Raw genomic sequence first — 17,740 nt, forward strand, 5'->3', positions numbered from 1 at the left:
CCCATCCGCTCCATCGACAGCAAAAATAAGCAAATCACAAACCCGCTTCAACCTTTTAGATGCTTACGTACTATTTGAACAACATAAGAGGAANATTTATAACAAAAAAAAAAAACTTTTCAGTTCGTTTTCGAATGGCATCGTTGGAACAGTTTGGAGCGAGCTCCAAAAGCTCCGTGTTGGGGGAACTGTCCCAATATTGTGTGTTTTATTTGTTGTCCTTTAAAAACTGTTCGAAGAAATTTTTTAAAATTAGTTTTACCTCCGAATTTAACTTTTATTACACATGTAATTTTTTAATACGTTTTTTATTTTGCCTTTTAAGAAAATTTTGAAAATAAGGGAATTTTAATATCTTGCCATACCCTCCCTCGACAGCAAAAATAAGCAAATCACAAACCCGTTTCAACCCATTAGATGCTTACGTATTTGAACAACATAGAGGAAGAATTCCCTTTAACTCAAAAGGGGATTTTAAAAAGCAAAACTCATATCAACTGCTGGAAGAATAGTTTCTTTAAATCACAGAGCAAGAGTGTAAAAAAAATATTTTTTAATACTTAAGCAGACTCATCTCATCCATATTAAAAATGTTTCAAAAACCATAAGTTCAACTTAAAAGATACAAAAAGGGATTACACTTTCTTTCCTTTTTCGCGAGTTAAAAAATATCACAACTTCCAAGTAGTTTAAAAAAAAGTATATGTCGTCATTATTCAATGCTTATTGTTAAGAAGCAATGCAAACAATTAGATAGATATTTTGATATTTTCGAAACCTTATCTGCTTTGAATAGCATTTTTTTCTCAGCAACAAATTTTAATACAAAGAATATAAACAAACTAGTCGCTTTAGATGGAATACAAAATCGTGATATAAGGCAATGATAAAGAAAATTGTATTTGCAATGCACTTACTTTCGCTGTTTTATATAAAAAAAAAAACCAAATAAAACAGCGAAAAATGCAATATAAAATTTTCTTTATTTATATTCGTTTATGTATAGGCAATTCCCTAACAATTCTTTTTATTAGAAATGGAGGATAGATGTTCTCGATTTTTTCCATCTTACATTTTAATAAAATAAGAGAGAAAATGGTGCAACGTGAAGTATTTATTAAACATTTGTAATTCTGTGCTGAATTTGCAATTTGTCATTTTAGCTTTATTGAAAAAGTGCTCTATAACTTTAAGCCTTACATAAAATGCTGCCCATTGACTTTTTATCCTTTCCTTCAGTTAGTCTTTAAAGGAAACTATTATCAAATTTAATACACATAATAAATTCCAAGTTTTAACAAGTTTTTATTTATCCACATGATGGTTTTAGTTATATTTATTGATATCCTATAAATTTCTCGCCAAGGCATTTGAAATTTGCATTCACAAATTTTAATTTAAAAAAAAATTTAGAGATGGACATTTTAATTTTTTTAATATCATGTATACATCTGCTGATAAGTCTTAAATTTGCAAATAATTCTACATTAAAAAAAAAGCATATAAGATGTTGAAAGATTTGGCACAACATTGCTCAATAAGAGGCAACTTATGCCAAAGATACACAATCTATCATATGCAGGCCAGGCTAAAAGACCCCCTCCCCCAAAGCCTTTATCTTGATCCCTGGACTGTCTAATCAATAGAAAGAAAGAAGAAAAAAATAACTATCTTTTTTCCAGCCGTGATCTGTAACACTAATCTAAATCAGCCTGTCTTGAGCATTTAATTGTATTGATTTCTTCTTGTAAGTCCAGTTATGTGTTAAGTGTTTGCTTACAAAATCTTTTTTTTTTTTTTTTTTTTTTTTTGTTAACAAATTTGTAATTTGTAAAAAAAATGAAAAACAATTTTCTAAGACACAAAAATAAGCAAATAAAAAAAAAATTACTTTAAAAATTCCAGTCATTGCCATCACAATAAAACCTGATACTTTGTTAGTCACAAATTTTGTTTCTGATGTATATAAATAAACTTTTGATGTAAATTATTAAATCCACTATAAAAAATGTTACTATTCTTCATGTTTTCAGCGGACAAAAAAAAATAATCTGTTTATCTCAAGAGAAGAGCGACAATTTTTATTTAAAATGCAAAGCATGAAAATACACCTGGTTAGTTTTTTAAGCATATTTCCAGTTTTCAGGGAGAAAATATGTTTACAGAGGAATTAAAATATCTCTGATCATTGTTTTTAATATTTTATTATTTAGAATGAATAATGGGATCTATACTTTACTACATTTATATAGAAATTAACAATATGCTTTTAAAATAAAACTTTTGAAATTATTACTAACTAATATTGAAGATAAAGAGTTAATTTCAGGGGAATGAAAACCATACATAATCTGTTACTGTACACACTATTGTGAATACATAAGCATATGTGCATGTGGTGCTCTTAAAGATTAAAAAAAAAAGTTATGTAATAGGGTGTAAGTGGCAAAAAGTATTAAACTAGTCTGATAGCGCTTTAAAGGCCATTGCCAAATATTACCTACAAGGGTAAGGGCTATTTTGCCATGCAATTGAAAAAAATAATAGAAGAGAATAGAATAATCAAGAAAGATTTTGAGAAAAACAACTTGATAGCTATTTTCCTTGCCAATTTAATACGATCGATTTAAAATATTTTAAATTTGTTGTACCTTGATATTTCATTAAATATTGTGAAATTTTTTTTAATCTGTTATACATCAATAGTTATTATCAAATTAGGAGTAGCATTGGTTTTCTCTTCATACTTCAGCACAGTTCATTAAAAATTAAAAATCAATGTAACTCAAGCATCATTTCATAACACTTCTTTATGAGTTGTGTGAGTACTTCAGGTAGTTTTAGGATTACATTTTTGGGAATACATCTAGGATTGGTCAAGAAGTGGTTTTCCCAGGATGTTTTGTTTTGCTAGAGGTTTCTTTTTTACTGCAGATGATTTCAAGAAATCAACTTCGGTTCAGTTGTGATCTTTAAAAGAATTTATGCACATGAAATGTTTACTTCCTACGTAGAACTGCAACTTTTCCATTTTATTAAAGTATGGTTTGGGTTGGATTTTTGACACCTGACTAGAGATGTAAAATCTGGTCAGTTATAAAAATCATTAGCAGTCATTTCTTTGACTTTCACTTTGTTTTTCGGCACTTAAACTCAACCAGAAATGTCTGGAAGCCATAGACATTTTCTTTTTTTTTCCCATCTGTTTTTTAACGCTGTGATTTCTGCCAGCTGACATAAAAAAATGGCCAGATTCGATTGTTTCTGTAGCTATTTCTAAAGAATTGATGAAGTAGATAAAATTAAAGCTAAGACCAAGTTTTTGCTTTGCTTTAAGCAGTTGTCTAATCACAATTTCAAACTTTGCATTTCATTGATATAATTAAAAGTTACAATGCTACGAAGGAGTGTAAATCCTTTCGATTCCCAAATGGTAAGAAGCTTTTGTTGAAAGTCATCAAACTTCTAGTTAAACAAGCTTTTTTAAACACTGCCATTCTTAGTAGCATGATTAGATTATCATTAAAGCAGATTTTGCATAAATTCCAGGCCTTCTGTTTTACTCGTAAGTTTCTCTCAATAGTAGATACATATAGCTCTTGGTTTCGTAGTAAATTTTGACATTCTTCGTGGGTTTCATCCTAGTAGTACACCATTGTAATAAATTGTCTTGTGTAGATCTTGAGCTTTACAGTTTTTACACTTTGCATGGCTTAGTTTAGCAAAGGAAATCTTCATATTTTTTGACAATGAAATTTTTATGCTTTGAATATGCAAGTGCAATGTGGTAGTGAAGCAATTAAATGCTAGTACAAGCTGCAGATGTTCAATTTAGATAGCAAATAAAATCTGTTTGGGACATGTACCCTAGCAGAGATTGATATTATGCCTTTCTATAGAGATTGTTTACCTTTCTTTAGCTCTGCTTCTCCTACAANGAAACGAATGTTGCCCCCTAAAATTATTCCTCATAAGGCATACATCCCACTAGTTTATTTCAAAATTGGCGAGTCACACTTCCCAGGTTTCCCTTGTTAGTGACCAGCTGTATCATTTTTCCCAAACCCTAATATTTGTAAAATAAAAAAAAAGATAATTGAATTAAGATGTTATTTTCAAGAATCAGGTTCTAAGTGGTGGTGTGGTCCCATCGTGAGAGGTCATTTGTTCTTCTTTTGACGGATGATATTTGGTAGTGGAATGAATCTTTTCCAAGTGGGTCCAAATTCCAAAAATTGAGAATAAAATTTAAATCTACCTTGTTCCAAGAAACATTTCCAGTATTGTCAATTACGTTTACCACATGGAAGCAAAATAGGATGTTTTTCCAGTAATATTTTTTCTTTTACCATATCAATCTTCTGAGCCTTTGACCTTTCAAAATATTTTTATTATCTGGACGATGGAGTACAAAGCTTGCAATGTACTCTAGAAATTTCAGTTTGCTAAAGAGAGCAAGTCGGTTAAAGTGTAAGAATTAATGTATCAGAATTTATCACATTTACTGGTTATCATTAATTTAATAATAAAAGGTAAATATAATTAATAAATATGACCATTCAAGCAAGGTCAGTGTAGTAATTTTCAATGCATTTGGCAAGAGATATCTAATAGACATGCATAAAAGTAATTTTTGGAGCAAATAGATTGACAATGTCAGTTTTTTGTTTACTTAGGATGCAGATGCTAGCCTTTTGTGTGTGCTGTTCTTATGTTGTACGAATATTCCATGCTAGATGGTTTAAATTCTTTTTGATTATTTTTACATGCTTGTTTTTAAGGCACTTAAAAACATATGCATACCAGGTCCTTAAACTTAAAAAAACAGTGAAAAGTATATTGGGCAGTGGCACTTAATCTTTAAAATAACATCAGTTGTGGTAACATCGGGAAAATTTACGCCGTGCCTTATCAGTCGGAAACTGGTAAGTGATTACTGGTGATTGATTAGAGATTGCTGGTAAGTGTATCAACACAAAAATTCAGTGTAGGGGAATGCAGGACAAATTTGTATATCGGACAGTAACACCAAACCTAGTAAGATTATCAGTGTAGTGATCGATTGAGCAAATGCCAACCGGGCAGTGGCACTTAATCTTAACAAAACATCAGAGTAGGATATACAACACAAATGTACACCATGCAATAGCACTTAACATTAAAAAAACATAAGTGCAGGGTAAAACGAGCAATGGCACTCACTTCCTTGTTTAATCTGATTATTAACGATAATAAATACAGGAACATTTTCATTAATCTTTCGAAGCGATAGTAAAATTTATGAACTCAAATTTTCAAAAATTATCAATCAATAAATCCGATGATATATAAAAAAATCTATCGAAATTTTAAAGCAATTATTTTAAATTAAAACATAAGCATTGACCCATATTTCATGCTGCTCCTTTTTTAAAAGCTCTACCAATCTGAGCAACGACAGATCACAGCACATAGACATATGAAAATTATCACAGCACATAGACATAAGAAAATTACATTAGCTTTATTAATGTCTAATTATTCACATTAAGCAAACTTCATTGGAAATTATTTATTAATAATAACAGCCCAATGTGCATAATTTATCACATTTCCCAAAAAACTTCGCTATTATTAATAATAACCAGATTTATTACTTTGACTATAACACATATAATCTTAAAAAAGTTTTTTGCTGAAACTCATGGCTGAAGAAGATGCTCTGTAAACTTTTAAAATCACTTCATTATCTTTTTCCACAACACGTTGAGGATGTATAAAGAGATATAAAAGAAGATTGAACAGGATTTGGAAAATCCATTATTCTAATTTCCAAAATACATGGATTATGTCGGCGCTGACAAAGAGCAAGTAGACTTACTTGATCATAAAAAGACCCATTTTCAGTAGCAAAACTTTTGATGAAATTTTTGCAAAATTTACTCATAATATTAAATTATTTAATTTACAAATCCCTTTTGGCAGAATTTCTTCAGGCTTTCTGCAACAAAACTCTCTAGCACTCATATCCTTCAGCAAGATTGTTTTAATAACAACAAAGGTGTATGTTACCGATTTAAATTAACAAAAAACGCCGAGTTTACAAAAAACAACATTATTTTCATTCAATATGTAATATTTTTTTATTCTAAAATTAAGGGCGATATTATCGCATTTTATTGGGGAGAAAATTACACTAATTCTTTCCAATATTGCATTCTGAAAATCATCAATTTCAAAAGAACAATTAAAAATCATGGAATCGTAGCTGTAATTACCGAAAAACAAATTGACGACGAAGTCACTCGAATTGGACTCTTCAAAAGGGGTTACTCAAGTTCATGTTTCGTTTCAAGATTTGATTGTTGTAATAAATAATATCGAATTTTAAAAAGTATATGGAAGTCAAAAGCAATAATTGCCGGGAAAATGATAGAATCGTTGCCTTAAAAAGTAAATACTCGAATGCACGATTCGAATTTCCCATATCGTCAGAAATATATCAGGAAAATTAAAAACCACATGAAAATCAATAACTGCCGAAAATATAATCGAACAACTGTATGGATTTAGGATACTATCGACATAAATTAAACGCCACAATAAGTGATTATTTAAATGCTCAATTACGCATAAATTTCTGCAGAAATGAAAACCAAAATTTTTTTCTTCCCAAAAGAAAAATCTTTCTGCAAGAACTGTAATGTTCTGCCACAGGGCGCAAAACACTTGTAAAAAACTATTTTTTCAATTGTATTAAATATATTTTCAAATAAGCATGCCTTTGATTAACACTAGATGCTGAAGAAATGAAGTGACAGAAGAAAAAAATGTAACTGAAAGAACTACTAGGTCATTGTTCCCCATCGGCTAGCCACTGGCAATACAAAATTTATTTTTCGTATCATCGTAAATTTATTTTTCAACTGCTGAAAAAGTCACCTTAAATAGATAGCTATGTAGCATTGTTTTTCAATTGTAATTTGGAGTTACATGTCTTTCCAAGAAAATGAAGATTTAGTCTTGCTTGGAAAATAAAGATTTAGTCTGAGTTATGCTAAAATAGAACTTCAGAAAACTGATTTTTTGGGTTTTTTTGTTGTTGCTATATGTAGCTAATTATACAACGATGCCAAAGATATTAAAATCTCATTTTGAAGTAGAAAGAGTGGGAGAGTGAGGTACTGTGCAGGGAAGGTGTTTTACTTTGACTTAGATTATAGGTGTTATTGTTAGTCTTGGAATTAATGTGAAATCAGAAGTTTGCTGAATGAGAAAACAGTGGTAGATATTGAGAAAATTTAGTCAGTGGACCAGTGACTAAAAGATATTCCAAGTTTGTACACATAACTGGGGCCTTTGCATGTCTCTAATAGTTTTTCCTTAAAAATTTAATAAAAAAAAACTTAAATAAAATGATTCATATACAGTGAATGTGTAATGTTCACAATTAAAACTAAATAAGACTATTTTATGAGTGCAAAATAGATCAAAACCTGAAACTGAATAACTGATAAACCAAACTAGAATACCATCCCTTTACATCGATTACTGGTTCGAGCTATTAATGATAATTATTTTTTAATGGTCTGAGTCAAAGTTTAAAGGTTCTAGACCAATGGACTACTGTTAATTTACCTGTGAAAAAATTAAATGGCTGAGTTAGTAATTAGAAGATTTGGTCAATGTTGGGCAAAGTAAAAACTATTTTGTGAAAAATGAATTTGGCTCACATTTTTTTAGGAAAAAATTTCTACCAGTTTACATTTTATGCACAGGTTAAATTAATCTTTTTTAACTATGAAATGTAAATATTTCACTTTTCATAGAATTTTTTAAGATTCTAATATTAGTTTACTTACCTCTAATCTGATTTCAAGGTTTTAGAATGCTATCAAATCTAACGCTCAGAGACAAAGATTCAATAAACCTTAAAGTGTATTCAATCATAAAATACCTATATGCTTTCAATTACTTAAATTTATCAGCCTCAAGCTTTTGAAACGCTCAGAGACAAAGATTCAATAAACCTTAAAGTGTATTCAATCATAAAATATATGCTTTCAATTACTTAAATTTATCAGCCTGATTTAGACTAAATATTTGTTGACTTTTTTTAAACCTAGTACTTAGAAGCAAACATTGAATATAGATTGACTAGATTTTTTAATTATAAAATCTTCATTTTTCAAGGAAAATATAGAAAACTTAAGGGAATTTGAAAGGTAGACGAGCTATACTTAGTAAAAATATAGTTTACAAAGATTGCTAAAATGGTTTGGTATTGAGGATAATAAACTATCTGGATAAAAAAAAAATAAAAAAAATCCTAGTTAATAAATATTAAAAGTTTAATTATAATGTATATGAATAACTAATACTTTGAAACTTTTACTTTTAGTAAAATACAAGTAAAAACACCTTGAATATGAAAACTATCATTTGAAAACAACAATTGATATCTGAAAAAATAATAAACCAAATAAAACTTACTATTTTGGAAACAAAACAAGGATAAAAAGTTATTTTATTCTAAAATCATCTTCAAGCTTTTGAAATCACTCAACTGAAAATTAATAAATGAAGATCATTTTCATAATTCACCAAATAGACATCAGTTTTCTAAGTAATACCAACAAAAAATTGAAATTAAACAAAAAAATTTGAAACAGCCATTAGTAAATCAATACTTATTAGAGATCTCAGTTCAAAGTGCAAAATAATAAGCATACCATTAACCTAACTATACAACAGTGTTTGCCATAATCGTTTTTAGAAGAGTGGCATATTCCACCTGCCCCATGATTTCTATAAACACACCATTTTTGTAAAACTAAGCTGTCATACCTTAAGTACACTGCCTTTACATTCATATTTCATTTTAAAGAAAAATTAGTTAACTGTTAAAACAATAATTACACACAAATTTATTTGTGTTTATAGGTTTCATTCTGATTACTATAACAGATATTTACTTGGTTAGGATTATTCTCAACAGGTTAAATTTTTGTAAGTTTCTCTTTTCTTTCAAGGGGGTATATTAATAAATTTCTTAAGTGATTTCAAAATTATTTTTAAATACCTTTTGTTAAAAATAAAAAAATAGCCACTTTTAAATGTTTATTTTCTAATAATTTTCAGTATAAATTATAGAAAAATCTCATAAGCTGTTTATCAAAAAATGATTTTTTTAGTTTACTTTTATTTGAAAAAAAATTATGCAGAGATGGTCTCTTAGTATGCCTTTAATTATTATTTATAAACTAAACTACAAATGTTTCTCTTATTTAGATAATGAGTGAAAATTAATTTTTGAAATATTAGGGGTCTGACTAGGTTTTTCTGGCAGGTACCTATTTTGTGAACATTTAAGACAAAATTTGAGAAAATTATAAATTATAATAAAAAATCCACACAAAAATATGTATTTATCGTTTCTTATGGGATACAAAAATAAAATTTTAAGAAAAAGTATTTTGTGATATTTTGTGAAACTACCGTTTTTCCTAAAGTCGAATTTGTGAAGGTACCGCTAAACAGTAGTAAACAGGCTAGTGGACAGGCCCTTGAATATACACATAAAATAGTTGTCAAGGATCAAATTCAGTTATTAGATGATAAAAAAGCCCCATGCTCTTTTTTATTCCTGGGGAGAACTCTGTATGAAATCAAATAAAAATGTTAAATATCTTTATTTGTGACAGTTATGAAGTTATTTTTAACAAAAATTCTTAGAATACTATAACAATTTAATCGCAAAAATAATAATAAATCAAAAATTTAACTGGTTTTGGGACAAAAAGTAAATTTGTTTCAAAATGTACCAAAGTGGATAAAACTGAAAAACATCTGAACCATTGCAGTCTTTGAGACTTATTATTAAAATTATAATTAACATATTGTTCTGAAAGCTTTCTAGAGAAAGTGTGGAGGAACTAATCCCTGTTCTATGGAAGAAAGAATTGGTTGTTATAGTAGTGCTGATTTCTAGTACATTTGCATCTCTTGTGAAAGAAGGGTTACTCAATAGATTATTTGAACAAAAACTTGATTTATTACGAAGTATTTTTAAAGTTAAACAAACATGCCCATATGAACAATATAACATATGGCTATTTGAACAAAACAATAAGCAGCATGTCCTTTTAATTGAGAGGAAGAGATGCATTTTTATAAGACAATTACATGCATTGATTGTTACGAAGAGAGTAAAATATTTACAATCGCTTTTTAGGAAATGTAATAAAAATTAAATAATTGTTTTAATTATAATTGGATTAAGAATGATTAAAAAAATTAAAGTAAACAAAATTAAAGAAGTTTTAAAGTTAGGAAATATGCAATGCCTAATAATGACATTACAGTAAGAATGTGATATTTTTTCTAATATTTTAGACCTACACTTTAACATACATTATAATTATGTTTCAATAAAAATAATTTGAATACTATCATAACTTAAGTCACTATCTAAAATAATAATGTAAAAAAGCAACATCTTACATAAATAAGTTATGTTCATATTTGAAGACAAAAGGGAGAAAAATTGGTTTTGTCCATAAAAGCTGATAAAAAAAATTTTTTTTAATGAAATTTTTTAAAATTTCTTCTAATTTTTTTTTAAAAATGAATTTCTAGGTTTGAGAATTTTTAGTAGCAAACATAGGATTGAAATCATGAAAATAAAAATAGAATTTGAAAATCTGGTTTGACAAAAACTGTTTTTTTTCCCTCAAAATTCCACCCCAATCAATAGTTCCTCACTAGTCTTGTGACTATCCTTCTTTTGTTCTTTTATCCATGAGTGGACAGGAAATGCTTTACCTAGCAGTGGCCGCTTTTCACTGTGGAATAACTTTCGGACAGAACCTATTTTCTAAATTTTTGATTTGTGAAAACTTAATAGTTCTCAAAATGCACAACATGTGCCATCTTTTTGTGAAAAATGGATATAAACTATTTTTCTCCCTTTATCTTAATTTTTATCTGCAGGCATATTACTGAAACTAGTTTCTACTTAACTAAAACTGGTTATGGGAAATTTTTTTTTTTTTAAATGTATAAAAGTGGCTAAAACTTAAGAACATATATAATAATTATTGTCCTCTTGTCCAGACTATAAGTTGCAAAAATTCTAAAGGCTTATATTTAAAAAAAAAAAAAACATAAAATTTTTAAAAAAATGGACCCCTAAGTTAATAAAGAAATGTTGCTTGGGGTTTAGGAGAGGATAGGTGGGTTTTACAGTCTTAAAATTGTCCTAAACTGACTAAAACTGTCCAAAACCTTGAACATTGGTAAAAGGCAAAAATTCTATATGTTTAACCATTGTACACATGATAGTTACAAATATTAATAATATTTGTTACTTTTTCTACAATTTGCTTTAACTTATTAAAGGAAAATATTATAATATAATAGGAAAAGATTAATAACTTTTGAAGCTCCACAATTCATTGAACAACAAAAGTGAATACCTTTAAATATGAATAAATATGCTTTTAATACTGAAAAATTATTGTTCTGCATAAGGATAAATAACGCAATATTAAATATAATAATGAATTGTGACACAACTTGAATAAAAGGGTTTTGGACAGGACAGTCTATTCTGTCCTAAACCTTGTGAACTCTGAAAGAAATGAAAAAAAAAAAAAAAATCAGATTTGTATTTGAAAATAAAAATCTGTTCAAATATATAAATAAATATATTGAGAACTAACTTATGATAGCTTGAGAAAAAAATTAAAACAAATAATTTAATTTTGTTTTAGAATTTTTTGAATTGTTAACTTTTCATTAGTAGATAATACGTAGCAACATGTTTTAAAATGTTTTGCTAAAAGTGAATACCTAACTAACAAATGACAGCCAGTTTTTCAATAATATTCACAAATTAATAGAATTCTAATGCATCCTATGAAAGATGAAGAAAAGAGTCTCAGTTCAGAGTTATGGACTTTATCTTCTGTTTAATTTTATAATTTTCCTTTTCGTCATTTTACTCTGTTTTAAAGTTTGCTAAAAAAAGAGGGAAGTTAATCATAAGGATGAAAACTTTTACTAATGACTAAGCTCACATATTGTCTTGAATGTTTTGCAGAGACATAAATATCAAATTTTTGAAGTGTAGAAATATATTGAAGTCTATTTAAATTCCTTGCGTTGAATTCATTTTTTGAACATTTTATATTTAGCATATGAGCTTTATTTTTTTTTATATATAAATCCTTTTTTAATGTAGTTGTTATACACTATCAACTTTACCGTATNAAAACTTTCACTAATGACTAAGCTCACATATTGTCTTGAATGTTTTGCAGAGACATAAATATCAAATTTTTGAAGTGTAGAAATATATTGAAGTCTATTTAAATTCCTTGCGTTGAATTCAGTTTTTGAAAATTTTAAATTTAGCATATATTATTTTAAATTTAGCAGCCCTTTATTTATTTTTTTTAAAAATCTTTTTTTAATGTAGTTGTTTTACACTTGCAACTTTACCGTATTGATATCGAAAAACACATTTTTAAGAGAATTTTGATGATGTCTGAAATGTCTGACATAATTGCTTTCGGCTAAAATTAATCTTTAGATGGGTCTCAATGTTATTTTTTATTTTTTAATAACAAATTGTTCTATTTTCTTTAATTTATATTGAATTTGATTTTAAAAAATAGAATAATAAGAAATTTTAATTAAGTATGTATGTTATGAAGATTTTTGAAGAAAGAAATAGTGGAAAATATTTTCAATATAACTGCATTTTTTTAATTGAATCTTGACCTAAATAAAACCACATATTCATAGAAATGTTTAAATTATAGACAGATGTAGCTTTATTACCAGTTGGTTGGTTTTAAAATTTAATGTTGAGAATAGTAGTCTAATTTTAATTATATAATTTTTGAAACTTTTTTGTNCGACATAATTGTTCTCAGCTATTTTTAAAAAAATACTTTTTTAATGTAGTTTTGTTTTAAACTTGCAACTTTACTGAATTGATATCAAAAAACAGATTTTTAAGAGAATTTTGATGATGTCTCTGAAATGTCCGACATAATTGTTCTCAGCTATTTTTAAAAAAATACTTTTTTAATGTAGTTTTGTTTTAAACTTGCAACTTTACTGAATTGATATCAAAAAACAGATTTTTAAGAGAATTTTGATGATGTCTCTGAAATGTCCGACATAATTGTTCTCAGCTATTTTTAAAAAAATACTTTTTTAATGTAGTTTTGTTTTAAACTTGCAACTTTACTGAATTGATATCAAAAAACAGATTTTTAAGAGAATTTTGATGATGTCTCTGAAATGTCCGACATAATTGTTCTCAGCTATTTTTAAAAAAATACTTTTTTAATGTAGTTTTGTTTTAAACTTGCAACTTTACTGAATTGATATCGAAAAACACATTTTTTAGAGAATTTTGATGATGTCCCTGAAATGTCTGACATAATTGTTTTCAACTAAAATTAATCTTTAGATGAGTCTTAATGTTATTTTTTTAATAACAAATAGTTCTATTTTCTTTAATTTATATTGAATTTGATTTAGAAAAATAGAATAATTAGAAATTTCAATTATGTATGTGTGTTATGAAGATTTTTGAAGAAAGAATAGTGGAAAATATTTTCAATTTAACTGCAGTTTTTTAATTGAATCTTGACCTAAATAAAGCCACATATTCATAGAAATGTTTACATTATAGACAGATGTAGCTTTATTACCAGTTAGTTGGTTCTAAAATTTAATGTTGAGAATAGTAGTCCAATTTTAATTATATAAATTTTGAAACTTTATTGTTATTGTCACTTTTGAACACATTTTTGGAAAAACTTAAGAATGAGGAAACTGCAAAAATGAGAAAGCTGAGATTAATGATTAAGTTTCAATGAACTAAATAAAAAAAATTTCTTAACAGAAATATAACAAAAAAGAATATATTAATTTAATTTATACAGTGAACTAAATGATAATGCTCACGTCAGTTTGAAGATAATTGCAAATGTGTTATACATTTTCATTATTAATAGTTTTAAATTTCATTACAAACTAAACTTGTAGAAATTGTACACTAATTTAACACCTATAATGGATTTAGGAATAGATTATATAAAAATGATCATAGAAATAAGTTGAATAATATTGTTTTTAATAACAATAATTAACTCTAAATAGCTTAAAGTTATTAAGCTGGATAAATAATTTAAGTTATTGATTAACAATTCATTAGATAAGGTATATATAACTGAACAGTAATTGATTAGCCAAATCAAAACTTACTTTGAATATTTTTCATATTATATAGTAATCCAATTGTTTTTCTCACCATCAATTTAATCAAAGATTATATTTATTTTACAAATTATCCAATACTTTGCAGCTCCAGTAATAAATTTCCTGCAGAATATTTTTTTTTTTGAAATACATAATGTAGAATTTAATGTTGCATAACCTAATTACATAGTATAGTAAAAATCAATACAAACCTTTATGTGTGTCAGATAATAATTTACAGGGACATTAATTATTTGTCCTGTTAACAAATAACTGTTACTTAAAATTTGTTAGAGGGATAAAAAAAAATTTTAGGAAGGGCATAAATCTTTGACCTGTTATATTAACAATAGAGATGATTAATTGATATAAAAGATACTACAGATAAGGTGGTAATAGGCTTTAAGAACCAACTTGAAACAGAATAGTACTGTTATTTATCTAAATACTAATTTTTTATTCCGCATAAAATATGTAGTCTAATCCTAAACAAGTCAGCTATGAAAGGGTAAATATGAGTAATATTTAGGTAATATGCAACAATTCATTAGATTTATGAAAATAGTAGTAGTTAAGTCAAATAAACATTTATTTTGAATATTTGTACCCAATTATAAGACATTTTAAAACAAAGTTTGAGGATAATAGTGAGCTTTATTGTATTTAAGACTGGAATTCAGATGAAGTATATAAAATGTCTGAACTACTAATTTAATACAATCATTAAAGTTAACAAAATTGTACGATACTAATAAAAAAATTAAATTATTCTATTTAAGATTGATCATTTACAATCATCGGTCGATAAAACACAAAAGAAATTCCAATAACGAGTAAAAAATTGATAAGAAATATTTAAATAAAGCAGACTTCAGAATCAAATCTCCTAAATATGATTCAAATAATTATTTTACACAGAGTTACAGAAATTTCATAAACAAAAAGCTGCTTACTAACACTACTATTTACAATGCGGAATATTATTGACGCATTTAAAATTCTTATTTACTTAAAAGGAATTTATTCAACACATTACCCATGCAACTCTTTAAAAACACTACCTTAGCTTTGAAACAGAATTTCATAGTTTTATTTAACGAAAATTACAACTTTATATCAGCAAAATTTACTTGCCTTCATAAGTGCTCTGTCAATCAGTAACCCTACATTTAAATCAATACAATTTTTTCAGTGAAGGAACACAAATGCAATTAATCAGATAAGCAAAATAATGCCTAGATACAGATAAAAATAATAACTCGACTATATTATTAAAAAAAATTAACTTATTTTCGGAGATCGTAATTATTTAAAGCAATATGTTGTAATCAGACTGGTAATCTTTCCTGCAGGAAACTAACATAACAATCAATCAATCATAGCCTCAATAAGAAAGGAAATAATACACAAATAAGAAGTTTAGCATTTATAAATTAAATTAATACTGCGAATTGTAAAATTTATTTAAAGATAAACTTACATAAACAAAAACAACTTTCAGAACTCACACCACAAACGACAATCGCTAGTCATCAACCCACTCTACTATTACAAAGAAAATAAATATCAAGCAATCCTGTTGCCAGATTCTCCTTTAACTAAAAAAGAAGTTCACGAAAACAAAATTCTTAACAGTTAATTTACCGTTCAGGATAGTTAAAACAAATCAATTTAAAAAGAATTAATTTCAGAATGAACAATAATGCACGAATTTACCTTTTTCAAACTAAATTCGCTGTTTTTGATAAATTTTAATAAGTTGACAATGTAGTGGTACAAAACTGGATTAGAAACGATACGATTACAAGTATATTCTTTCAAAGAAGTCGAAATTATCACTTTAATGTGCAAATAAATAATTTTTTTCTCTTATTATAGACTTTTTTGGAGCTTTGAATTGAACGTTTATAGATTTCGAGTATTATAAACAATTCTTCCCCTAGATTTCAAACTATGACGTCACTGAAACACATCCTAGTTTCCGTATGATTTCTTTGGCATAATTAACATGCAATATGAATAGTTATTAACAAATTGTACGAAAAGAATGATCTTAATTAATCCATTATTCAAAATGGTGAAAAATTTATTTCGTTAAAAATTTATTTTGTCACACCAGTGCCTTAGCAACCAGATTTCCTGTTCACAAGGGTCAACTAGAGTGCCTGTACTAGGGTCAACTAGAGTGCTCTCTAGGGTCAACCTAACGTTGGCAACGGATAATTTTTAATTGATAACTTTTTGCTTTAGATTTGTTTATGTATTTGATAAATCATCTTATTAATTAAAAATTAGTATAAAAAATTATACTAATTTATGTAACGGCATACATACAAATCATGTGAACATGATGACTGGCTCGGGTATTCATTGTGGCGTAACTACCACTACGAATATTAAACATCAATTCACTGGTATATAAAACATGCTAACTCGATTCAATCACGAGGTATCTTTTGATAGATGACGGTTGGCATGGTCGATAACCCCACCCCCCACATTCATATTGGATGGTAAAGTCACATGGTATGATTCAGCTTTTTCTGACGAAACAGTAGTTTCATTGGTTGTCATAAGTTGTTGTTGTTGTTACTTTACGTCGCACTAGAGCTGAACAATGGGCTATTGGCGACGGTATGGAAAACATCCCGGAGGATGATCCGAAGACATGCCATCACAATTTTGATCCTCTGCGGAAGGGATGGCACCCCCGCTTCAGTAGCCCGACGACCTGCGCGCGAAGTCGAGCACTTTACGGTAGCACAGTTTAACGAGGACCAATACCGCACACCCTCGGTCCCTACGCAGACTGATCCAAGTGGTCACCCACCCGCACACTGACCGTAGCCAGTGATGCTTGACTTCGGTGATCTGCTGGGAACCGTGTCTTAACGATCAGTCTACTGCGGGACCGGTTGTCATAAGAATAAAATTAATATAAATTATAATGAAGCATTCTCATTATATAAGCGATTCGCATATGCGATCACGCACATGGTCGTTCGGATGGTATGTAGCTGTGACTCCGAAACATTTTAACTATTCGGCAAATTTTGCTTGACCAGTCGGCATAATTACGAAGAATCATTTTCTCTTATTTTTTTAAGAAAATACAAGTCAAATTAAGGCCAAAGCGTCTTACTTTGTTTTAATTTCAAATTTTTTGGAATAATTAGAATGTTAAGCTCCGAGGATTGATAAACAAGAGCGAAGCTTTTAATGTAATTAAAATGAAATATAAAAGAAATATTGAGACATAAAAATTTAGGTATTAAAAAGAACTTTGTAGAAAAGAATGAGAAGCTAAATCTGAAGGAATTGCACATGACTCACCGTTGGTTAGCGGGCATGAACCGAAGCTCCTCTTGCAATTATAAAAGAAAATTTAGAGCTTTGCGCAGATAGAAATTACGAGTAGTCGATTAAATTAATTGGAGGCTCTTACAAAATCCCGTTGATGCTACGCGAAAAAAAAAAAAAA

General features: G+C 27.9%; 2 protein-coding genes across 5 annotated transcripts in view; one reads left to right on the forward strand and one right to left on the reverse strand.

The window, feature by feature from the left end:
• LOC107442502 (E3 ubiquitin-protein ligase ctrip) overlaps nt 1-15,862 on the reverse strand; it is a 37,672-nt gene extending 21,810 nt beyond the window's left edge. Inside the window, exons 1-3 of one of the 4 annotated variants that reach the window (XM_043051241.2) lie at nt 15,740-15,859; nt 9,478-9,637; nt 8,473-8,545 (exon numbers count right to left, since the gene is read on the reverse strand). The gene's annotated coding sequence lies outside the window, so the exon portion shown is untranslated. Of the gene's footprint in view, nt 1-8,472; nt 8,546-9,477; nt 9,638-15,393; nt 15,613-15,739 lie in introns of those variants that run through there. The other 3 variants (XM_016056084.3, XM_071185090.1, XM_016056086.4) reach the window with 3 other exon arrangements.
• The window catches only part of LOC107442501 (angiopoietin-1-like), a 79,119-nt gene that overhangs the window by 38,965 nt on the left and 22,414 nt on the right, over nt 1-17,740 (forward strand). The window lies entirely within an intron of this gene.

The sequence above is a fragment of the Parasteatoda tepidariorum genome, chromosome 9, assembly GCF_043381705.1.
Source record: "Parasteatoda tepidariorum isolate YZ-2023 chromosome 9, CAS_Ptep_4.0, whole genome shotgun sequence".
NCBI classification, from domain to species: domain Eukaryota; kingdom Metazoa; phylum Arthropoda; class Arachnida; order Araneae; family Theridiidae; genus Parasteatoda; species Parasteatoda tepidariorum.